The sequence below is a fragment of the Loxodonta africana genome, chromosome 13 (assembly GCF_030014295.1).
Source record: "Loxodonta africana isolate mLoxAfr1 chromosome 13, mLoxAfr1.hap2, whole genome shotgun sequence".
Classification (NCBI taxonomy): Eukaryota; Metazoa; Chordata; class Mammalia; order Proboscidea; family Elephantidae; genus Loxodonta; species Loxodonta africana.
The window spans coordinates 53,221,443-53,246,052 of record NC_087354.1 but is presented as its reverse complement, the minus strand read 5'-3'; the positions used below and the strand labels follow the sequence as shown (position 1 = coordinate 53,246,052).

Below are 24,610 nucleotides of genomic sequence, written 5' to 3'. Positions count from 1 at the left end.
TTCTGTGTATAAGATCATGTCATCTGCAAATAGAGATACTTTGACTTCTTCCTTGCCAATCTGTATGCCCTTTCTTTCTTTATCTAGCCTAATTGCTCTGGCGAGGACTTCCAGCATATATTGAATAAGAGTGGTGATAAAGGGTATACCTTGTCTGGTTCCCGATCTCAATGCGAATGCTTTCAGGCCCTCTCCATTTAGGGTGATGGTGGCTGTTGGCTTTGTATAAATGCCCTTTACTATGTTGAGGAATTTTCCTTTTATTCCTATTTTGCTGAGAGTTTTTATCATGAATGAGTGTTGAACTTTGTCAAATGCCTTTTCTGCATCAATTGATAAAATCATGTGATCCTTGTCTTTTATTTATGTTGTGGATTACATTAATTGTTTTTCTAATTTTGAACCATCCCTGCATACCTGGTATGAATCCCACTTGGTCATGCTAAATTATTTTTTTGATATGTTGTTGAATTCTATTGGCTAGAATTTTGTTGAGGATTTTTGCATCTGCATTCATGAGGGATATAGATCTATAATTTTCTTTTCTTGTGGTGTCTTTACCTGGTTTTGGTATCAGGGATATGGTAGCTTCATAAAATGAGTTTGGTAGTATTCCGTCCTTTTCTATGCTCTGAAATACCTTTAGTAGTAGTGGTGTTAACTCTTCTCTGAAAGTTTGGTAGAACTCTGCAGTGAAGCCGTCCCATCCGGACCAGGGCTTTTTTTTGTTGGGAGTTTTTTGATTACCTTTTCAATCTCTTCTTTTGTTATGGGTCTGTTTAGTAGTTCTACTTCTGCTTGTGTTAGTTTAGGTAGGTAGTGTGTTTCTAGGAATTCATCCATTTCTTCTAGGTTTTCAAATTTGTTTGAGTATTGTAATCTGATACGATTCTTTTCATTTCAGTTGGGTCTGTTGTAATATCGCCCATCTCATTTCTTATTCAGGTCATTTGCTTCCTCTCCTGTTTTTCTTTTGTCAGTTTGGCCAGTGGTTTATCAATTTTATTGATTTTTTCAAAGTATCAGCTTTTGGTCTTGTTAATTCTTTCAGTTGTTTTTCTGTTTTCTGTTTCATTTAGTTCAGCTGTAATTTTTATTATTTGTTTTCTTCTGGTGCCTGTGGATTTCTTTTGTTGCCCTTTTTCTATTTGTTCAAGTTGTAGGCATACTTCTTTGATTTTGGCCCTTTCTTCTTTTTGGATGTGTACATTTATTGATATAAATTGGCCTCTGAGCACCGCTTTTGCTGTGTCCCAAAGGTTCAGATAGGAAGTGTTTTCATTCTCATTGGATTCTCTGAATTTCTTTATTCCATCCTTAATGTCTTCTATAATCCAGTCTTTTTTGAGCAGGATATTGTTCAGTTTCCAAGTGTTTGATTTCTTTTCCCTGCTTTTCCTGTTATTGATTTCCACTTCTATGGCCTTATGGTCAGAGAAGATGCTTTGTAATATTTCAGTGTTTTGGATTCTGCTAAGGCTTGCTTTGTAACCTAATATGTGATCTATTCTAGAGAATGTTCCATGTGCACTAGAAAAGAAAGTATACTTGGTTGCTGTTGGGTGGAGTGTTCTGTATATGTCTACGAGGTCAAGTTGGTTGATTGTGGCATTTAGATCTTCCGTGTCTTTATTGAGCTTCTTTCTGGATGTCCTGTCCTTCACCGAAAGTGGTATGTTGAAGTCTCGTACTATTATTGTGGAGCTGTCTATCTCACTTTTCAATGCTGATAGTTTGTTTTATGTATCTTGCAGCCCTGTCATTGGGTGCATAAATATTTAATATGGTTATATCTTCTTGGTGTATTGTCCCTTAAATCATTATATAGTGTCCTTCCTTATCCTTTCTGATGGATTTATCTTTAAAGTCTATTTTGTCAGAAGGTAATATTGCCATTCCTGCTCTTTTTTTAATTGTTTTTTGCTTGATATATTTTTTTCCATCCTTTGAGTTTTAGTTTGTTTGTGTCTCTAAGTCTAAGGTGTGTCTCTTGTAGGCAGCATATAGACGGATCTTGTTTTTTAATTCATTCTGCCACTCTTCCATAGGGTTTTTAATGGCTGATTTTTTTGGAGGTGTATCGCCAGGCCTTTTCCCCAAGGCGTCTCTGGGTAGGCTTGAACTTGCAACCTGTAGGTTAGCAGCCGAGTATGTTAACCATTTGTACCACGCAGGGACTCTGACTGTATGGTGGGTGATACCAAACCAAACCAAACCCAACCCGTTGCTGTCGAGTCGATTCCGACTCATAGCGACCCCATAGGATAGAGTAGAACTGCCCTGTAGAGTTTCCAAGGAGCGCTTGGTGGATTTGAACTGCAGACATTTTGGTTAGGAGCCATATCACTTAACCGCTATGTGGCCAGGGCTTCCTGGTGGGTGATACATGGCTTCAAATTGGGTTTCCATGGAGTAAAGTGTTCTATGGTCAGTTGGCAAAGCCGCAGAGAACCAGGAACAACATGAGAATAATTGAAGCAAGAAGGGGCCATTTCACAGACCTGTTAGAGGAACTAAGCAGGGGAAGGAACAAGACAAGAGCCGCGCATGTCGGCTAATTTTAGAAGGAATCAGGATGCAGTGCCTGAGATTTTTGCGTTAGGTGTTATTGAGGCTGGGGGAATGTATATCCTCTGGCTTTTGTTCAGATTCACAGCCATTAAGCGTTCCTACCACAGGGAAGAAAAAGAATACGTTTTGCCTCTTTGCCAATAGTGACATAATTTTGGTCTTCGAAATAAGTGTCTTGGGACCTCAATTCCCTGTTGGTAAAGGAAATTCCCAGCCCGTGTGTTGCAGCGGAAATTCATTGTTTCCTGAGCAATTTCCTTTCATGCTTGTGTGGGGGAAATGGCCAAATGTATAGATTGAGACTTCTTCAGAAAACTGACGCCTGTAACATTACTTGATTCTGTTGATTTTTATTATTGTTTTAGGTATTGCTGCTGGCGGCTTCCCAGATGCTTCAGATATCTTCAGGGAACTCGACTCTTTACATAAACTGAGAAATTAGGTAAGTCCTTTAAAAAAGGTATTTTATTCTTATCAATAAGCCACTAACCTGCATTGGTGTAGTTTTAAGAAATTTTAAAACCCTGTCGCTTACACCCTCTTGTTTGATCTTGACCGTGGTGGTTCTCTGAGGCAGATGTGTAGAGGGCCTGGTCTTTTCACTCTCACTGATGTTGGTTTGACTTCTCCACCTGGTGGGGTGATAGTTGAGGCCTAGAAGACGGGAAGAATGGCTGCTTTTTCCTCATCTCAGGAATTTTCATTTATTCACACCTGTTTGTTTCATTATTATTGATTTATTTTTGGTGGAGGTCCTGGGTAAGGAATTAACGTCGAGACTTCTAATAGTCTTTGAACTGGAACTGTTGGTTGGTTCCTGGAGCCCTCCAGGCTGATAGATGACTGCTGCAGCATGAGTTAAAGTCACCTTTAAACCCCGCTGCCGTCAAGTTGATTACAACTCATAGCGACCCTATAAGACAGAGTAGAACTGCCTCATAGAGTTTCCAAGGAGCGCCTGGTGGATTTGAACTGCTGACCTTTTGGTTAGCAGCTGTAGCTTTTAACCGCTACGCCACCTTTAGCTGTGGATTATTGGTTTCTCCTTTGGTTGGGGCTGCATGACCCACTTTGTGTGTGCAAAGTACTCTGGGCAGGAATGTGTGTGCTGGGAACTTCCACAGGCCCTGAGCATGTCTAGATTGAAGTCTGACGAGGTTAAAAAAAAAGGGAGGAGGGGTTGGTTTATGCTGCTAGCCTGTAATAACTATATCGTGGCACACCCAGACGTGTCCATTCCATTCTTGGCCAGCTGCACAACAGGTTAGTCCCTCTCAGTTAGTCTCACCGTCTTCATCTGTGCAGTGTGTAGGCTGGCCTAGCCTAGCTGTTCCATACTTTTGGATCTTATGGTATTAAAAAAAAGAATGCAAAAAATTCAAGACCAACATAGGCTTGCTAATTTTTTTAATGCTATATGTAACCAAAGTTGATAATTGCTAAAGCTCAATGGCAACGTGGGGCGTCACGATTTATTTATGTAGTATTCTTTCTGCTCATGTGTTTGGAATTTTTAAAAATAAAATATTTATTTCTACAACATAATTACCATCTACTAACATCATTTCATGAAAGGAAAATATTTTAATACCAAAAGTAGAAATGTAATAAATGTGTCTGTAAATTGTCCATATTTAGCATTATGAAAAGCACTATTTATTCAAGCACCTTTCTCCTATCACTGCAGACCAGTGATTGCCAGTCATAGGCTGACTAAGCGCCGTTCTGAGCACCGGCATCTGGGAGATGTCTGGCTACATGACTGTCTCTAAGTCAGTATCGTTCTTCTGAAGCAGGGAAGAAATGCACTCTAGTTATACGTTGCCTGTTTCTAGAAACTGCTGTGACAGCTGGCACAATTGAACTAAGTCAGAGAGGCCAGAGGCCAGACAGCAGAGGAGGCGGCGTTGTTCTGTCAGGAACCCTGAATAAAAATGGCTTGTTTGCTGGAGCTTTAAATGCACCTTGAGCTGCCTTATAGTCATTGTGAAAATGAAAACGTGATAGGTGTGTGTCTTAGTTATCTAGTGCTGCTATAACAGAAACACCACAAGTGGATAGCCTTAACAAACAGAAGTTTATTTTCTCACAGCCTAGGAGGCTACAAGTCCAAATTCCAGGTACCAGCTGTAGGCAAAGCCTTTATCTGTCTGTTAGCTCTGGGGGAAGGTCTTTGTCATCAATCTGCCCCTGGTCTAGGAGCTTCTCAGCACAGATACCCTGAGTCCAAAGGATGTGCTCTCCTCCCGGCTCTCCTTTCTTGATGGTTGAAGGCACCTCTCCTCTCTGCTGGCTTCTCTCCTTTATATCTCAAAAGAGATTGACAACATAACAACCTAATCCTGTGGATCCAGTCTGCTTTATTAACATAACTGCTTCCAATTCTGTTTCATTAACATCCTAGAAGTAGGATTTACAACACATAGGAAAATCACATCCGATTACAGAATGGTGGACAGTCACATGATACTGGGAATCATGGCCTAGCCAGGTTTGCACACATTTTTGGGGGACAGAATTCAGTCTATAACAGCGTGTTGAGCAGTCTGATAGAAGCATAGAATCCTCCCTTCCCACCATTGTGGGGCAGCCTTTGACTAGATGTCTACCTACAATACCTGTCAGGTAGGTGTCTACCTGTGGCGTGGGGATGCTGAGAGCTAGGGCAAACACCCAAGAAACCAGAGCAAACACCCCAGTGTGAAGAGTTCCAGCCTGGAAAGGGGTTGAGTTCATGGACCCCAAAGTTCTGTGCTGAAGGTGTGGGGAGCGTATGCACGTGGGTTGTTGTTAGCTACCTTTTTTTTTTTTTTCCTTTGAGTCAGCCCTCAACACACGGTGACCCCATTGTACAACAGAACAAAACCCTGCCCAGTCCTGCACCATCCCCATGTGGATTGGACCATTGCGATCCATAGGGTTTTCATTAGTTGATTTTTGGAAGTAGATTGCCAGGCCTTTCTTCCTTGTCCATCTTAGTCTGAAAGCTCCAGTGAAACCTGTTCAGCATCACAGCAACGTGCAAGGCTCCACTGTCAGACAGGTAGCTGTGTATAAGCTACATTGGCTGGGAATCGAACTTGGGTCTCCTGTGTAGAAGGTGGAAATTCTACCACTGAACCACCAACACCTCACCTGGACAGAGGATAGGGAAGGGTAAAGTAGCTGTCCTGCCCTTGGGGCCATCTGTGTATCCTGGGGTGGGTGCCCACAGCAGGCACGGGCTGGTCCAGTTGGGCAGAGTGGACAGGAAGCATATCAATACACATTTTCTAGGATTTCAGTTCTGAGAGGAATGTGCCTGGTGGCCTCTTATGTCAGGGGTCTGCAGAGAATGAAATACTGCTTTCCTTTTACTTCTCCTTGAGGTGTGGGGATGCTTGTGAGAGGGAGGGTGGGAGGAGGGCAGAGGAACATGGACTGAGGTGTCAGGACAGTAAGATAATGTGGAGAAGGGATGGTACCACCTACTGCAGAGAGCCTTCTGTGTGGTCTGCTGGGATTAGAACATGGTGGTCCAGTCCTTTGGAAATCCTCCCCCAGTGATTTCTGGCCTTTTCTTTTTAACAATTCTATTTTCTGGGAAACTTAAATGAAATTTGACGACTTACCTGGTTATTTTCTCTTCTGTCAATATTACTCTTGGTTTACGGCTTCAATTGAGTTGCTTCCACCCAAGGGATATTTATTCACTGGCCTTTTTATCAAAATGCTTTATCAAATAACAGCCATAAAAATTTGTCCTAAATGTACAGTATTATGAGAGATTACTAAAGTCAACAATTCTTGTAATTTCTGAAAGTGTCTAAAGTCATAAATAAATGCCAGCAGGTGCTTTAATTTTGATATAAACCACAGGAAGCAGAATTTGCTCTGAGGGATCTGGACCAGTTCAAGTCTGAATAAAATTTAATGAACCAATGATGTTACCCATCAGTCATGTCCTTGAGCCTTGCAGAAGACCAGGGCATACTGGGTGAGGTCTTGTAGGGATGGGCAGTGAAGACATTGAGACAGCCTGGAGCTACTAGCACTTCACAAGAACAATGTGATGCTTTAAAGGGTTGCATGAGTGTGTGTGTGTGTGTGTGTGTGTATGAGTGTGAGAGAGAGAGAGATTGATGGGGAGGGCATACAATAAATGATTTAACATTTTACTTAATGGCGCATGATATTATTCCTGATTTGAGAGTAAATACAATATTCTGAACTTATCCCTACAGGCTTTTAACAAAAATATTTCAAAACCTATTTTAAATGAAAAACATTGTTTTTGGCTCTCTAGGAATTTCTCGTTCCCCTACCATTTCTGGGAGGGTACTGAATCTGTAAAATTCCAAGCAGGATCGATGTAGCTATTTGTCGTACCATATCAGTCACTTCAGGGTATGACATCAGTGAAGATAAGTGGTCCCTAGACTTCCTTTCGGAAAACCTGGTGGCGTAGTAGTTAAGTGCTACAGCTGCTAATCAAAAGGTTGGCAGTTCGAATCTGCCAGGTGCTCCTTGGAAACTCTATGGGGCAGTTCTACTCTGTCCTGTAGTGTCACTGTGAGTCGGAATCTACTCGACGGTAGTGGGTTTGGTTTTGGTTATACTTCCTTTTCTTCATTGAAAATGTAACCCGTTACGGGCTCTTGTTTTCCAGCCGTCCTCCACCAGCCGGTGTCTTTGGATGACTCCCCTTGTTTACTGTGGGCACTTTACTTGCTCCCTAACCGGGACCCCCTGAGTGACTCAGCGACCTCACCAGCACAGCTTGTTCCTGGATGTGTGCTGGGCTCCTTGCTCTGCTGTCGAAGCTTAGTAAATGTTTTAGAACAATGACAATAACGATTTCCCGACTCTTTTTCATAATTACACTTCCCAGTCCATGGGTGTAATAGAATGTGCTGTTTCCTTGAGCTTTTCAGCTAATTATGTTCATCGGTTAATTTCTTTCCATGTTCAGAAGCCTCCCTGGAGAACTAAAGGTTTGAGCCTTTGCTGTCTTTGAATTGATGGGATTTCACTGATTCAGCAGCTCTGGAATACTTTCGCCTGCATTTAAATTGTCTCCGATGGAACTGGCACCCGTAAAACTCACTCTTCCTAGCCGTGAGATCCCATATTCTCCAGATCTAAAATGGTCATCAAAGCCATTCTGCTCTGTTTGTAACAGGTCAGAACTGGACTGCTTTCCAGAGCCATAAAATAACTGTGCACTTGTAGAGTTTAAACGTGGCTTCACTGAGATTAAACTAAATTAAACACACCATAAATCCATCTGCAAGGGTCTCCACGTACCACTGAAGAAGGCCTGGTAAAAGCTGAGAAGAATCCCACTGCTCTGATCTTATATGCAAAGGTTTTCTAGAAAGTCTGCCATTAAGACAAATTAAGTCAAAGTAGTACATGCATATGGTTCAAGATCTAAAACATTACAGAAAAATCTATAATGAAAAACATCAGTGTCATAGCCGACCTTCCTTTGTTCCTTTGGTACGGATCCTCAGAGGAACCACTTTCTCTGTAGGTGTTTTTAGCTCTCTCTGTGACTATTTCCGTATACATAAATATTTTCCTTGTGGTGCCATAATCACTTTATCACCCTTAAAAAAAAATTCCATTTACCACATTTTTTCCTAAGTAGTATTTATTTTGTTGTTTTTGAGAATATGCACAGCAAAACATACATGAATTCAAACTTGATCGGCTTTGAAGACCCCATCCATGGTGCTCGTGGTGGCTGATTAGCTCACGCTGACTGCCCTGCCTCCCTTTCTCCCGCATCTGATTTGCACTGGCTGTCCCTCTGCTGCTCCTCTGCACCCTGGATGACCTGGGCAGCTCCCGCTTCTTGTCCCTTCTTCCATAGGCACTGTGTCTTTCCTGCCTACTTCCATACTCTCAATGTTTGGCAGTGTACATCATCCCAGTCAGCGATGTTTATATTGTGAGGACGTGAGTATTTCAGTTGTGGAATTTCAGGAGACCCAGGTTCGATTCCCAGCCAGTGCGCTTTATGTGTAGCCATCACCTGTCAGTGGAGGCTTGTGTGTTACTATGATGCTAAATAGTTTTTAGTGGAGCTTCTGGACTAAGGCAGAATAGGAAGAGAGGCCTGGCTATCTGCTTCTGAAAATCAGTCAGTGAAAACCCTATAGATCACAAGAGACAGATCTGCCACCGATCGTAGGGATGATGCAGGACTGGGCAGCTTTTCGTACCATTATGTATGGGGTCACCGTGAGTTGGAGCTGACTCAAAGGCAGCTAACGGTAACACAATATTTACATTCTTTTCTTTGGTCTTTGTTAAAGAAGCCCTCTTGGGACAACTGTTAAGCCCTCGGCTACTCACTGAAAGGTTGGTGGTTCGAACTCACCCAGTGGCTCTGCAGGAGAAAGACCTAGCCATCTACTCCTGTAAAGGCTACATCCTATAAAGCCCAACGGGGCAGTTCTACTGTGTCACATGGTGTCACAACAAGTCAAAAATCTACTTAAGTCTTTGTTAAGCCTTCCATGGTTTATCTAAAACTTGGCTCTGAATGTTACTGTATTACAGTTTGGTAGATGTTGTTTACAGCAGAACCAAGTTGTGTGGTGGGCTGTCGTGACAGCTGTGCTCCTCAGTGGGACCTGTTTAAATGGATCTTTCCTTTTAGACTGTATCAGCTGTCTTGAACTCATCGTCCAGCTTCCTGGGCTCTCAGTCACCCCATCTCTCTGAGAAACCTGGTTTATTTTGGATGTCTCACTCCCATAGCCCGCTAACTTCCTGCTTTAGGCAGGACAGTTTGATCTCTAGGTGTGCTGGTGGCCAGGAGAAGCCATGACCACTATTGTAAAAACACCTTCAGGTTTTGGTGTTTTTGAAGGGGCAGTGGTCTGATCTTTAAAATTAGTTGACTAGATACCTGCTGTCTTAGTCATCTAGTGCTGCTATAACAGAAGTACCGCAAGTGGATGGCTTTAACAAAGAGAAATTTGTTTACTCACAGTAATGTAGGTTAAAAGTCCAATTTAGGGTGTCAGCTCTAGGGGAAGGCTTTCTCTCTCCGTTGGCCTTCTCATCAGTCTTCCCCTGGACTAGGAGCTTCTCTGTGCAGGGACCCTGGGTCCAAAGGACGTACTCTGCTCCAGGCAGTGCTTTCTTGGTGGTGTGAGGTCTCCAACTCTCTGCTTGCTTCCAGTTTATCTCTTGAGAGATAAAAGGTGGTGCAGGTCACACCCCAGGAAAACTCCCTTTACATTGGATCAGGGATGTGACCTTAGTAAGGGTGTTACAATCCCACCCTAATCCTCTTTAACAGAAAATTACAATCTGAAAATGGAGGACAACCACAGAACTCTGGGAATCATGGCCCAGCCAAATTGATACCCACATTTTGGGGGGGACATAATTCAGTCCATGACAGCTGCCATCTAGTCAACTCTGACTCATAGTAAGCTTATATATGACTGAATGAATTGCTGCCCAGTCATGCACCATCCCCATAATGAACTGTGAATTGGGCCATTGTGGTCTGTATGGTTTTCACTGGCAGATTTTCCCAGTAGATCACTAGGCCTTTCTTTCTAGTCTGTCTTAGCCTGGAAGCTTCACTGAAGCCTGCTCAGCGTTGTAGCAACACGAAATCTCCACTGACAGAAATGTGGTGGCTGTGTATGCGGCGTATTGGGTGGGAATAGATCCCAGGTCTCCTGCACGGAAGGTGAGAGTTTTACCACTGAACCACCCCAAGGAATATGTGGGGGTGGGGGGCCGATATATATTTTGTTGCAGTGGTGATGAAGACTGATTTCTCACATTCAGATTTGATAAGAAGAAGCAGTCCAAGGTTTCCCTGGTATCAACTTCCAGCAGGCTCATTCTTTTTTTTTTTCTCGTAATGGTAGGATTGTAGTCCCCTTAGAAATCGTCTATTTTTTTAATTGTGATTTAGGTGAAAGTTTACAGAGCAAATTAGTTTCTCGTTAAACAGTTAATACACAAATTGTTTTGTTACATTGATTGCCAACCCCACGATGTGTCAACACTCTCCCCTTCTCCACCCCAGGTTCCCTGTTTGCATTCATACAGTTTTCTGTCCCTTCCTGCCTTCTCGTCTTTGCTTAGGGACTAATGTGCCCATTAGTCTTGCATACATGATGAGCTATGAAGCATGTTCCTCACGTGTGCTGTTGTTGGCCCCGTAGACCTGTCTCATCTTTGGCTGAAGGGTGAACCTCAGGAGTGACTTCAGCACTGAGTTAGAAGGGAATCCAGGGCCGTACTCTTGGGGTTTCTCCATTCTCTGTCAGACTAGCAAGCCTGGTCTTTTTGTGTGTGCATGTGTGTATTTGAATTTTGTTCTACATTTTTCTCTGGCTCTGTCTGGGATCCTCTGTTGTGATCCCTGCCAGGGCAGACAGTGGTGGTAACTGGGCACCATCTAGTTATTCTGAGCTCAGTCTGGTGGAGGTCGTGGTGGTTGTGGTCCATTAGTCCTTTGGACTATTCTTTCCCTTGTGTGTTTGGTTTTCTTCATTCTCCTTTGCTTCAGCTGGCTTTGAAGACCCTAGTTGTTACTCACCACAGTCAGATGTAGAACATTTTCTATATAGACTTAAAAAAAAAAAAAAAAAAATTTTTTTTTTTTTTTTTTATGTTATGCCAATTGAGCTATATGTCCCCAGCCCTCAGCCCAGTAGCTCAGTTTCTCAGGGATTTTGCACGTGTCTGTGAAGCTTCTGTGACTTTGCCCTGGTCAAGCTGTGCTGACTTCCCCAGTATTCTGTGCTGTCTCACCCTGCACCAGAGTTACCACTTACCTAGTTAGGGTTTTTCCCTCCCCACCCTCCCAACCATCAAAGATTGTTTCTTTCTGTGTGGAAACATTTTCATGTGTTTTTATAATAGTGATCTCAAACAGTATTTGTCCTTTTGAGACTGTCCAATTTCACTTAGCATAATGCCCTCCAGATTCACCCATGTTGTGAGATGTTTTGCAGATTGATCATTGTTGTTTATGGTTGCGTAGTATTCCATTGTGTGTATGTACTGTAGTTGGTTTATCCATTCATCTGTTGATGGACACTTAGGCTGTCTCCATCTGTTTGTTATTGTGAATAATGCTGCATTATGTCTATTCATATGACGACTCTTATTTCTCCAGGATATATTCCTAGGAGTGGGATTGCTGGGTCATATGGTATTTCTATTTCTAGCTTTTTAGGGAAGCACCATGTCGTTTTCCAAAATAGTTGTACCATTTTGCATTCTCGCCAGCAGTGCATAATAGTTCCAATCTCCTCGTAACCTCTCTAACATTTATTATTATTATTTTTTTTTTGATTTGTGCCAGTAATGTAGGGGAGAGATGGTATCTCATTGTAGTTTTGATTTGCATTTCTCTAATGGCTAGTGATTGCAAGCATTTCCTCATGTGTCTGTTAGCTGCCTGGAAGTCTTTGGTGAAGTGTCTGTTCCTATCTTTTGCCCAATTTTTAATTGGATTATTTGTCTTCTTAAAAATTGTTTTTTATTTTTGTATTTATTGATTGGTTGTAAGGGTGGGATAGAGCTGAGAAAATAGGGTTGTAATCTTCACAAGATACTTTTGGTTCCATTATATAAAAATCAGTAGTAGTCACAGTTATTGCATCTTGGTTAAAAGTGACTTAGGGAGAAAAATCTGTTTGGATAATTTAAATCTTTGCCAAAAGTTATATCCAATGGCTAGAAATATAGCTTCCAAAAGGTGGCTGGGGCTGAACCCAGGCCTTTATAAAAAAGAAGGAAATAAGTGATGTCAAAAAAAGTCTGTTCCGTTACTTGATTCTGAAGGTCCCCAAGTAAGTTACATCTGCTCTAAGGGGTGAAGACTGACTCAGGAGAGGAGCTCCAGGGGATCCAGGCTGTCCAGGATGCTCAGTTCATTCGCTGTTTCTTTGGAAAATTCCATGCAGGCGCAGCTCTTGTTCTCTCTGCCAGCCATTCTTCTCAGAAGGTTAGATTCATAAGAAGTGTATCTAATACCCTAAGTTAGGAAAGAAAGAAATAAATTGGATCAGTGGAGGATGCAATGACTTGGGCCTTGTCCTGTTCTTGTTCACACATTTCCAGAAAGACCACAGTGCATAGCAGTATAGGTAAGTGACACATAAGCATAGTAAGTGACACATGAGCGGGAAGGGTTAGTACAGATAAAGAAAGGTGTACTTTTCGTGGGGTAGTTCAAGTAACCAACTACTAACTACAAAGAGAAAAACCCGTTGCAGTCGAGTCGATCCCGACTCATAGCGACCCTGTAGGATGGAGTAGAACTGCCCCATAGGGTTTCCAAGGAGCGGCTGGTGGATTTAAATCACCGACCTTTTGGTTAGCAGCCAAGCTCTCAACTGCTCTACCACCAGGGCTCCTAACTACAAAGTCAAGGTAGAATTTATTTCTGGGCTAGTTGGTGTCAATTTTGCGGTTTGTAGATGAAAAGACTAGTACAGTGGGATAAACAAGATAGAAGTCTATTATTTCTCTCACCTAGGATGACGTCCTGAAGTGGGTTGCCTAGGGCTGTTGGGGCAGCTCACAGAAATTAGACAGGGACTTGGGCTCCTTTCAGGGGCGGTGAAGTTGCAGTGCGATATCGTCAGATTTTACTCCAGGTGAACTCCTAGATTCTGCACAAAGGCAGAAATCCTTTATAGCAACTCTTGAACATCCCTTAAGAAGGTGCCACATGGGAGGCCATTGTTACGTCTCCCAGGAGTCCCTAGTGCCAATGCTGCCAACCAAAAGGTTGGAGGTTTGAGTGCACTCAATGGTGCCTTGGAAGAAATGCCTGGCAATCTACTTCTGAAAAACCATTACTGAAAACCCTGTGGAGCAGTTCTACTCTGACAAACATAGGTTGCCGTGGGTTGCAGTTGACTCTATGGCGGCTGGTACTGGGCATTCCATCTCCTGGTCAGTCTAACACAGAGGGCTTTACTTGCATCTTTGGAATAGCTGGTTGCCGAGTAGTGGCTCCCATATTTAAAGGCTGTGTGTAAACAATAGAATCACATTCAGCATCAAGTTATTCCCTCCCCTGTCTCCCGCAGAAGCAGTTAGAAGCTGAACACACCCAGGGGACAATAAACCAGTTACCGTGGAGTCGATTCTGACTCATGGCGACTCCACGTGTGCCGAGTAGAACTATTCCATAGGGTTTTCATGGCTGTGAACTTTTGGAAGCAGGTCACCAAACCTTTCTTCCAAGACTTCTCTGGGTGAGCTAAAACCGCCAACCTTTCGGGTAATAATTGAGTGCTTAACTGTTGGCACCACCCAGGGACTCCCAAGGAACATTGAATCCTTGTATTTCCTCCCATAGTCACTCTGGGGCTTTCTTGCTCATGAAGAAGAATGGTGGGTAGAACAGTCTCTGGATTTATTAATTCATATATTCTCATTATGCAAAATTTCAAACATATTCAAAAGTGAAGAGAATTGTATAGTGAACTATGTGCTCCTCACCCAGCTTCAGTGATGACCAGTTCTTAGCCAGTCTTGTTTCATCTTCCTCCCCACCCATTATTTTGAAGCACATTTTTGCTACCTTATCATTTCCTCCATCAGTAAAAAATTTCCTCCATCAGTATGTCAGTATATATCTCTAAAGGAAACCCTGGTGGTATAGTGGTTAAGTGCTATGGCTGCTAACCAAAAGGCCAACAGTTCAGGTCCACCAGGTGCTCCTTGGAAACTCTATGGAGCAGTTCTACTCTATCTTATAAAGTTGCTATGAGTCGGAATCAACTCGACAGCACTGGGTTTGGTTTTGGTTTTATGAGTCGAAATTGACTAGATGGCAATGGGTTTGGTTTATAGCTCTAAAAGATCAGACTCTTTAAAAACTCCACTATAATGTCATATCCCAACTAACCCCTTGCCGTTGAGTTGATCCTGACTCATAGCGACCCTCTAGGACACGGTAGAACTCCCTCTAGTGTTTCCAAGGAGTGACTGGTGGATTCAAACTGCCTACCTTTTGGTTCGTAGCTAAGCTGTTAACCACTGTACCACCAGGGCTCCATATCCCACCTAAACATGAAAATTAACATTTCCTTATCATCAAATATCTAGTTAATGTTGAAATTCCCTTAATGGTCTCATAGTTTGTTTTACAGTTTCTTAGAATCAGCATTCAAATAAATGTTTATACATCGCAATTAGTTGGTAAGCCCCCTTTAATGCATAGGTTCCCCATCCATCTTCCTCCCCCTCTTGGGATGTACTTGTTGAAAAAACTGGGTTGTTTGTCCTATAGAGCAGAGGTTCTCAAATGAGAATGAAGTTCCTGTACTGCAACCTGGTGACATCTGGTGATTTCTGGAGACAGTTTTGGTGGTCACAACAGGGAGATGCTGCTGGAACCCAGTGAGCCTATATATCAATAGCCTAGAGATTGAAAAACCCTGCCGTAGAGTTTCTTACAGTCTGAATTTGGATGATTGCTTCTCCGTGGTGCCAATTGACATGTTCCTCTGTCTCTTGTATTTCTGTGATTTGGTAGTTATATCTTGGGGTTTGGTGAGATCCAGCTTTTTTTTAGGGGGGGTTGGGCAAGAATACATCATAGACAGGCTGTGCATTTTCACTAGGAAATCCACAGTGACTGGTGGTCTCCCTTTTAGTGATATTTTTGGTCATTGATGATCATTGCCTGTATCCTTGAAAGCATTAAAAAAATTAGTGATTGCAAAATAGTGATATTCCATCATTCCTTCTTTGTTTATATACTGGAGTATTTGTATAAAGGAAAACATGTTCTCACCAATTTTTGTTTACCCTGAGGTGTATATAGGAAAGTTAAGATAAATGCTGGATAATTTTCCTTCAGTTTTCAAAACAACGAGTTTTTTCTCTAACAAAATATCTGCCCTCCAAAAGTGATCAGTGAGGTTTACTTGTATTTGCTTCTTTTGAGTTTGTTTTTTTCTGTGTTTAGTGTAATGTAATGGATATGTTCCACTTTAGTATTCTTAAAAAAAAAAGAAAAAATTTTTTTTTTTTTTACTGATCCTCAAATTGTCCCCTGTTTGGCCAGCTGGAACTTATTCAAGTCCACTCCTGAGTGCTTTTGATATGACTTTTTTGTTTTTCGATAGGCGCCTGCTTTCTGATATGACAAAGTGTCTTAGGCTTGTTTTGTCTATTTTTTGACCCAGATGTGAATCAGTCACTTCTCCAAGGAGCCCTGGTTCTTTTGAGTATTTACAAACCAGAATATGGAAACTGGCATTTATTACTACTGGATTCATCATCGTTTCTGAATCTTTGCAGTGGACAGCACCAGGGGAAGAACATATATGTGTATACATGTACACGAATATGTAGGATCTGTACGTATGAACATATATGTATAAGAGGTCAGCAGCTGGAATCCACCAGCAGCTCCTTGGAAACCCTATGGGGCACTTCCGCTCTGTCCTGTAGGGTCACTATGAGCCAGAATCGACTCAGTAGCAACGAGTATGGTTTTTATGTATATGTATGTTGTTGTTGTTAGTTGCAGTTGAGTTGAGTCCGACACATGGCAACCCCAAGTGTGCAGAGTAGAACTGCTCCACAGGGTTTTCAAGGGCTGTGAACTTTTGAAAGCAGATTGCCAGGTCTGTCTTGTGAGGTACTTCTGAGTGGGTTTGAACTGCCAACTCTTTGGCTAATAGTCACCTCTTAACTGTTTGCACTACCCAGGGATATATATGTGTGTGTTTCTCTGTGTGCATGTGTGTGTGGGCCTGTGTGTGTAAATAAAAAGATAAAACACAATTATTAGTTCATACCGATACCCTCAGGAGAAGTTGAGATACACTGGGTTTTGACTTGGCCTCACCAGTTAAAAAAAAAAAAAAAAATTTTTTTTTTTCACCAGTTTTACACCTGTATCCCTTCACCCATGCCTCAAATCCTAATTCTCAGTGACACCACCAAGTTGTTGTGTTTGCTTTATCCCACACTATGTGCAGCAGCCTGTGTTTTAAAGATGTCTGTAACAGCTCTTGTCTGTGTGACCAGGCTGCCAACTGGATACACTTAGGTTCATTGGTTTCCTTTTCTGTTTTACAGATTGTTTGTCTTCTTTTTCATTTAACTTTTTAATCATTATGTATAATATTGTCGTGATCTATAGAATAAGGCATATGCAGAGGCTTCTTTTACCCCGGTCTCCTCGCCATCTTGTTTCTGTCCCCCCATAGGTAACAGTTTAAAAATTATGGTTTACCCTCAGCGAGATGGATTGATGGAGTGGCTGCCCCAACGGGCTCAAACATAACACTATTGTGAGGATGGTGCAGGGCGGGCAGCATTTTATCCCGTTATACGTGGGGTGGCTATGAATCAGAGTCGCCCTGGCAGCACCTAACAACATCCTTACCCTGTTTTTTTTTTTTTTTTTTAATAAATAAATGTGAGTGTATTTGCATATTGTCTCCCTCCCTTCTTAGATCAGTAGTAGCGTACCGTGTATACTTTTCCCCACCTGGCTGTTTTCATTTCATCTATCCGTAGTGGTGGACTGCCGTAGCCCTCACTCCTTCCTACAGCTCCAGGGTCCTTGCTGTGGTTTTGCACCAACTCATTCAACCTGTGCTTGTTTCCATCTTTTCCTTTTACCAGTAGTGCTAAGATAAGAGACCTGGGCACGTTCAGAACCAGCTTTCTTTTTACCCTCGTGGCAGTTGTGACTCCTTTTGGGAAGAGAGAAGGATACCTCCAGGCTGTTGGGATTGGTGTGAACAGAGCTTCAGAGCAAGAAAAGGAAAGGAATGAAGGGAGAGCGCTTCAGTGGAGGAGGTATTATATTTTCAAGTAGAAGGACACCAGGCATAGGAAGATTGATCAAATCCAGATTTCAAATCAGTGACCTGGATTGTCAAGCCAACAGCTGTGGCGCTTATACTCCAGGCCAGGAGCGGGTAATCTTTCTTCGTAAAGAACTGGGTAGTAAATATTTTATGCCACAGCCTCTGTTGCAGTGACTCAGTTGTGCTGTTGAAGTGCAAAAACCGCCACAGACAATCCGTAAGCTAATGAGGGCAGCTGTGTTCCAGTAAAAACTTACGGACACTGAAACTTGAATTTCATATAATTTTCATGTGTCGTGAAACATTATTATTCATGTGATTTTTTTTTTTTTCCTCCCAGCCATTTAAAATTGTAAAAAAACATTCTTTGCTCAGAAGCCATGGTTTGCCAATCTCTGGTCTCGGTATTTGGGAGCCATAGAAAATTCTTGAGCATAGACATGACCTGCTGTAAAGGATTGTTGAGGGAGGATCGAGGAGGGTTTGTTAGAGCAAAGGAGGCCAGGCTCAGGAGGCTGTTGAATTTCACCATGTGACTGAAGTTGGATGGAGGCTGTGGTCGTGGGAAGGAGATTTCTTCTCTTCTTTTTCCTCTTATTACCTGAGATTGCAGAACTTCTGGGAAACATGGAGCTCATTATACTATTTGATGTGGAATTTATATTTATTTTTAAAAGCTGTACTCTGTCATTTTCTGTGGCTTATGCACAAAGAGAGAGCCAAACCCACCTTTCCGCATGGGTGTGTGGACTTACAGCAAAATCCTCTCCTTCCTTGCCTTCTCTTCCTCCTCCTCCCCTGTTCCTCCTCCTTCCTTCACTCCCTACCAGGAAGCCCAATACTGAGCCCCACTGGAAAGCAAGCCTTTTGTACCGGCTGCCCCGTGCATTTTGTTTCTTGCTACATTTGTGGGCTGACTATCAAGAAAACAGTATTTTGTTTGTGGGAGGAAAATCAAAGATGATGTAAATGAAAAATGTATTTTTCATATAATGGAAATTATTAGAGCCACTTTTAAAATGTCACTGCAGATTAATGCAGACAAGAAGGGGCTAATATCTTTTAGAAAGTAGGTCAAGTTATCTCATGTTTATGAATGAGGTGGATTACAGTGTAGGTTTAGGTTTATAAAACTGGGTGATACTATAGTTTATATGAATTATTCTAGCCCAAAGTATATTTTAGAAAAATATAATTAAACTAAATTGGATTTGTTTCTTTATCCTTTGTGGCTTTAGCATTTTATACCTAATGTTTTATCAATTTAATAAACTAGTAAAAGCAATGAGCTTTCTTGTTATTGTTCGCATTTCCTGTATTGGAGACAGTGGAAGCTGAAGTAGATTTAATCCAGGGGTCTGTGCTTTCAGAATCCTTGGGTGGCTTGGAGGAACAGACTCTGGGTTGAACTTCCAGGACACTCCCCACCCCTGGAACTATTTTCTTATACCAGAATCAGGACAGTTTCTGCTCTGCCCTGGGAGGCTGTTGAATCAGGAGCCCACCACTGTGAAATGCTATCTCCGGCACTGTGCATGCTCTGGGATAGAGCTCTTTTCTCATGGACGCCTCTTCCCTCTGACTCAGTTCGAGATCAGAGTCATCCATGAGCTCATCTCATTTGTAGAGAGGCCGTGGTTCAGTGGTAGAATTCTCATCTTCCGTTCCGGAGACCCAGGTTTGATTCCTGGCCAATGCGCCTCAAGTGCAGCCACCAGCCTTCTATCAGTGAAGGCTTGTGTGTTGCTGTGATACTGAACAAGTTTCAGTGGAGCTTGCAGACTAAGATAGGCTAGGAAGAAATGCCTGGCAATCTGATTCAGAAGATCAGCCAGTGAAAACCCTGTGGATCACAACGGACCTATCATGTTGTCCATGGGGGTTCCTATGAATTGGGACTGATTCGATGGCAGCTAACAAGTCATACTTGGGCCTATAGCAGCAAAGGAGCCTGGACAAAATAATGTTCAGGTCCACAGCCGCTCCATGTCTGTAGTGAGGCAATCTACACTGTTTGCCACAATTTCCAGTTTCATTAAATGCCTCTTCATACGTGCGTGCTATGACAGGCATTTGAAGGACAGAATATCAGAGTGTATCTTTCTTGGAGATCTGTGATACGTTTTGACAGACCTCCATAATCCTAATAGTAACTGGTGTTAGTAGCATTGTAACAGTGTTGTGAGTTAACTAGTGTTACTTCATAGCGTTGCTGCTCATGGAGAGAGTCTGGTGAGGCAGCATTTACCATTTCAAGAAGACACTGCACATAAATGCTACCTTTAGAGTAATACTAGGAAAGGAATGCCTTTTAATAGTAAAAAGTTCAGTGTTGGTGAAATCCAGCCCTAGAGAACAGTATTTCATTTTCTCCACATAGGATGGTGGGTCAAAATATCGTTCTGTTCATCTATTATTTAAACATTTATTGTGGTAACCTCAGTATAAGGTCGTTGATACAGCATTTGTTCACCACGGTATTACCAGCAGAGATCCTGACTACCAGGTTCTTCTCTGACTTTAAGTGGACACATCCTTTTCTTCCAGGTGGAAACGGTCATTCACAAGCAAGTTACTAGAAAGGGTACTTCAAACGGAAGGTCATTGATTTTGAAATTGGATGGACCTGGGTTCAAGTCCGAACTCTACCACTTAGTAAATTTCCAGATTTTGGCAAGTGCTGACCTTTCTGAACTTATTTCCTCAGCTGTAGGATGGAGTTAATCGCACCCTCCTCATAGTCTTCATTGTAAGATAGTGCTCAGTGCAAGACCTGGCTTACGTAGCAGTGCTCCACAGTGGGCTGCTGCCTTCCTCGTCAACATCATCATCACTGTAACCATCGTCACTCTCACCATCACCACTGTCACGACCACCACCATCACCGTCATTCCTGTCACCACCACCACCATCATCACCATCACTGCTGTCACCACCACCACCATCACCATCACCACTGTCACCACCACCACCGTCATCACCATCACCATCGTCAGTGCCACCACCGCCACCATCGTTGCCAGCACCATCGTCACTTTCTTAGTCATCTAGTGCAGCTATAACAGAAATACCACAAGTGGATGGCTTTAACAAGGAGAAGTTTATTCTCTCACTGTCCAGTAGGCTAGAAGTCTGAATTCAGGGCGCCAGCCCCAGGGGAAGGCTTTCTCTCTCTCTGTTGGCTCTGAAGGAAGGTCCTTGTGATGCATCAATCTTCCGTTGGTCTGGAAGCATCTCAGCGCAGGAACCTCAGGTCTGAAGGACGCGCTCTGCTCCTGGTGCTGCTTGTATGAGGTTCCCACTCTCTGCTAGCTTACCTTTCCTTTTATCTCTTGAGAGGGAAAAGGTGGTTTAGGCCACACCCCAGGAAAACTCCCTTTATGTTGGATCAGGGATGTGACCTGGTAAGGGTGTTACAATCCCACTGTAATCCTCTTTAACATAAAATTACAATCAGAGAATGGAGGCCATCCGCACAATAGTGGGAATCATGGCCTAACCAAGTTCATACACACATCTTTTGGGGGACATAATTCAATCCATGACAGTCACTGTCACCAGCACCACCATCGTCACTATCATCGCCATCATCACTGTCACCACCACCGTAATCACCATCATCATCATCACTGTCACCACCACCACCATAGTCACTGTTATCACCTCATCACCACAACCATCATCATCATCAGTACCATCATTGGTGACTGGCAAATCCTCAGCCCTCTTCTCATCTGCTGATGGCTTTTCCATACGGTTAGGGTGCTTGTATCTCTTTAGAGCAGTGATTTACCACTTGTGGTCCTGGGACCCTTGGATGTTACTTTCTTTTTATGCTTTCAGGGCTTTCTTCTGCCCTTCAGACGCTCTTGGATTCCTTTTAGACTTTCCGTTTCCTCTAGGGAAAAGATCTCTCTTAATACTTCATAGGGATCAGAGCAGTCAAGAGGTCATAGAAGTCATAGTATCTTTGTTATCTAAAAATCAGGACTTCCATTTGAGACTTGAAAGGATGATGGTAGCTTGCTCCCCCCCGCCCCGCCCAATTAGATTACTGATTCCATTTCAGTGACCGGATTAAGCTAAAACGCCCGTAATTTTTGTTGCCTGTTTTTTTTTTTTTTCTTTTTTAAACCTTGATACCGTCTCTCCTTGGACTTCTCAGCAGTACAAAGTAAAGCAAGTGACAGTAGCTAGGAACATGTTGGTCTCTATTTGTCATCAAAGCCTCCAGAGTGATTGTGTCTTAGTAGAGTTTTAGGAAAAGGACAAAGAATAATGAATGAAAGGTTAGCAAAGATCCTTCCACATTGTCACGTGCGAAGTGAGTTTCTGTAGATGTCCGCATTTGCTTTTGTAGCTACAGCTTGGTTTTCAATCCCTAGAGTTTATCTAATGCTGACACGGAGCAGACCTGGCGCACCATTTGGCTTTATTGCCAGCACACTGTGGGCAGTGTTTCCTACACATTATGTAGAGTGGTCTTGAGTCACGCGGTGACATGTGACAGCAAGCTGTGGCACAACCACTGCCTTCTTGGCTGTGAACAAGTGTTTTCCCTACCTTCTTAAACACCTAACCTCAAGGACCTTGAACTCCCAGAAACCCAGTGCCATCGAGTCGATTCCAACTCGTAGCGACCCTATAGGACCTTGAACTAGAGCTGTTAATTATTTCTTGCAAATCTTCTCTGACATATTTGTTAAACCTTTGCCAAGGTTTAAGAGTCATGTGTTTAATACTTTTTAACGTCTGTGTTGAAAAGTAAATACTTTAATACTTTCGTATATCTGAAGATTTGAGTCAGTGTTAAATAACTAAGTTGCTGACACCAAAAACTCGATTAAATATTTAAAAAAATACTAAATTGGTCCACCATCCCCAATCTCATTGACTCATTCATTCTTTCATTCAACAAACATGTATTGAACATCCATACAGTGTCAGGCATCCTGCTGGATGTTGGGGACATTATTGTCAGGAAGATGGAAACAAAATATTTTAATATAATTAATATAATTGGTAAGGTAGGGAGCTGGGGCTGATAACTAGGTCTTGTAATTCAGCAAGGGGTTTAGATTTTTTTCTAAGAACCCACTAAAGGGTTTTAAGCTGGGTGGGAGATAGTCAGACTTGAACTTTAGTGGGACCACTGACAGATATGGGGCATGTATGGGACACTATTGCCGTACCTTGGGCAGGAGATGGCGGTAGCCTAGACTAGGGAAGAGGACTGATTTGAGTACTGTCTAGGCATTGGGGTGGTCAGGATTCGGGAGGTTGGGTGTGAGCATGCAGGAGGGGTGGTGTCAAGGATGACTCTTCCACTTCTGGCTTTGTCAGCTGGGAGGACAGTGGCGACGCTGACATCAGGGCACTGGAGGGGAGCAGGTTTGGGAGAGGTGGGGGCAGGGGACATGTGGTAAATTCATTTTTGAATAAGATGAACTTGATGAGCTCGTGAGTGGTCTTGAGGTGATGTGGTGTAGACTTGGATAAGGAGCCAGGCCTATGCCTGTAGATCTGGTGGGTGTAAGTCCCAAGAGTGGATAGGATGGACTAGGCAGGGTGTGGAGTATGCGGGGAGGGGGGACTAGGAGAGGACACAAAGAACACACTGTTTAAACACGAAAGACACGCCTGTCTCCAGAGGAGGCTGAGAAGGAGAGAGGGGAGGGAGCCCACTAGAGTCCCACAGGAGACTCTCATGGGTGTTTCGGCAACAAGAGAGCAGTCAGCATTGTCCAGTGCTGCTGCAGCCAGGGAAGGTCTGGAAGGACAATACCTGCTGTGCCAGCAGGGAAAACAGGTTCCAGGGCAGTGCTGGGTTGGAGCCAGATGAGGCATGAGGTGGGTGATAATGGGAGGTCTGTCAGTACAGAGGACCCTCGCAGGACCGTGCTGGGTGCAGGAGGACAGAGGCCTTGTGGTGGGGGGGTACTTTAGGGGTAGTTGGGGAGTCAATAGAGAGGAATGCCCTGCCCATGCTTCTTCTCTCGTTATACATACTGTTCTCTGGTATGCAGACTTAGTTTAAAAATACTTTATAGAAATTTTAAAACAATCACAAACTTCCATCAAAACTGAAGGTCCAACACACACACAAAATGTTATTCCCTGAACCATCTGACTGTAAATTGCTGCCCCAATGCACCCTCCCTCCTCCAGTAACTTTTACCGTGCATTTCCTGCAAATTGACATTCTTGAACATAACCACAATCTAGTCATTAAAATCAGGATATTGACATAGGTGTATTACTGCTATCTCATCCTCAGACTGAATTTCATCAAATGCCTCAGTCATTTTCTTTATGGCAAAAGGATCGAGTTCGGAATCATGTGTTGCATTTACATGGTCAAGCTCTTTAGTCTCCTTCGGTCTGGAACAGTATGTGAGTTTTTCCTTGACTTTCATGGCTTGACCCTTTGAAGATGAGAAGCCAGTAATTTTGTTCAATATCCCTCAGTTTGGGTTTGTTTCTTTTCTTGTGATTAAATTCAGATTATGCATCTTCGGCAGGAAAGTACTGGGAATGATGCTGCGTTCTTTCTGCAGCCCATCACGTGGTGCACAATTTAGATTTGCCCCATTACTAGTGATGCTCACCTTATCAGTTGATTGAGGTGGCGTCTGCCAGGTGTTGCCTCTGTGAAGTTAACCCTTTCCTCTTTTCAGGGGATGCATATTTTGTGGTGAGGTACTTTGAAACCATATAAATATCCTGTTCCTCATCAAACTCTCCATTTATGTATTCACTCATTTATATCACTATGAACTCATGGTTTTGTGTTTTCTTCAGCACGCTCTACTCTGTTACTGTCAGTAATTTGATGCTCAGGTTGTTCTTGATTGGCCTCGTGGAAGCCCTTTCACACTGGCTCCTGTGTGTTTTGGCACGTCTCTGTCATTCTTTGAGCAAGGCCTTATTTTCTGGAATGCGAAGATGTACCAGGCTTATTATCTTGTGTTTCTCCCTCCCCAGCCCTGGGATCAGCCATTTTTCCACAGAGCCCTGGTTCCTTTTATTAGAAAATGGCCATTAGAAGTCTAGATCTGGGCACTAAGCATCCTCCTTGCTGTTGGGATAACACTGCTCCCAGGCTGTCTCAGTCAGCAGAGCTGGGGAATGTGTCTATGCATGCACATAATGACTACCACCATAGTGTGGTGACATGAGTGTTGCTGTGATGCTGGAAGCTATGCCACCAATATTTCAAA

At 42.9% G+C, this 24,610-nt stretch overlaps 1 protein-coding gene across 2 annotated transcripts in view; it reads left to right on the top strand.

Moving 5' to 3' along the window:
* Positions 1-24,610, top strand: part of TLN2 (talin 2) — a 393,238-nt gene that overhangs the window by 116,867 nt on the left and 251,761 nt on the right. For both annotated transcript variants that reach the window (XM_064267460.1, XM_064267461.1), the window contains exon 2: positions 2,937-3,013. The gene's annotated coding sequence lies outside the window, so the exon portion shown is untranslated. The remainder of the gene's footprint in view (positions 1-2,936; positions 3,014-24,610) is intronic.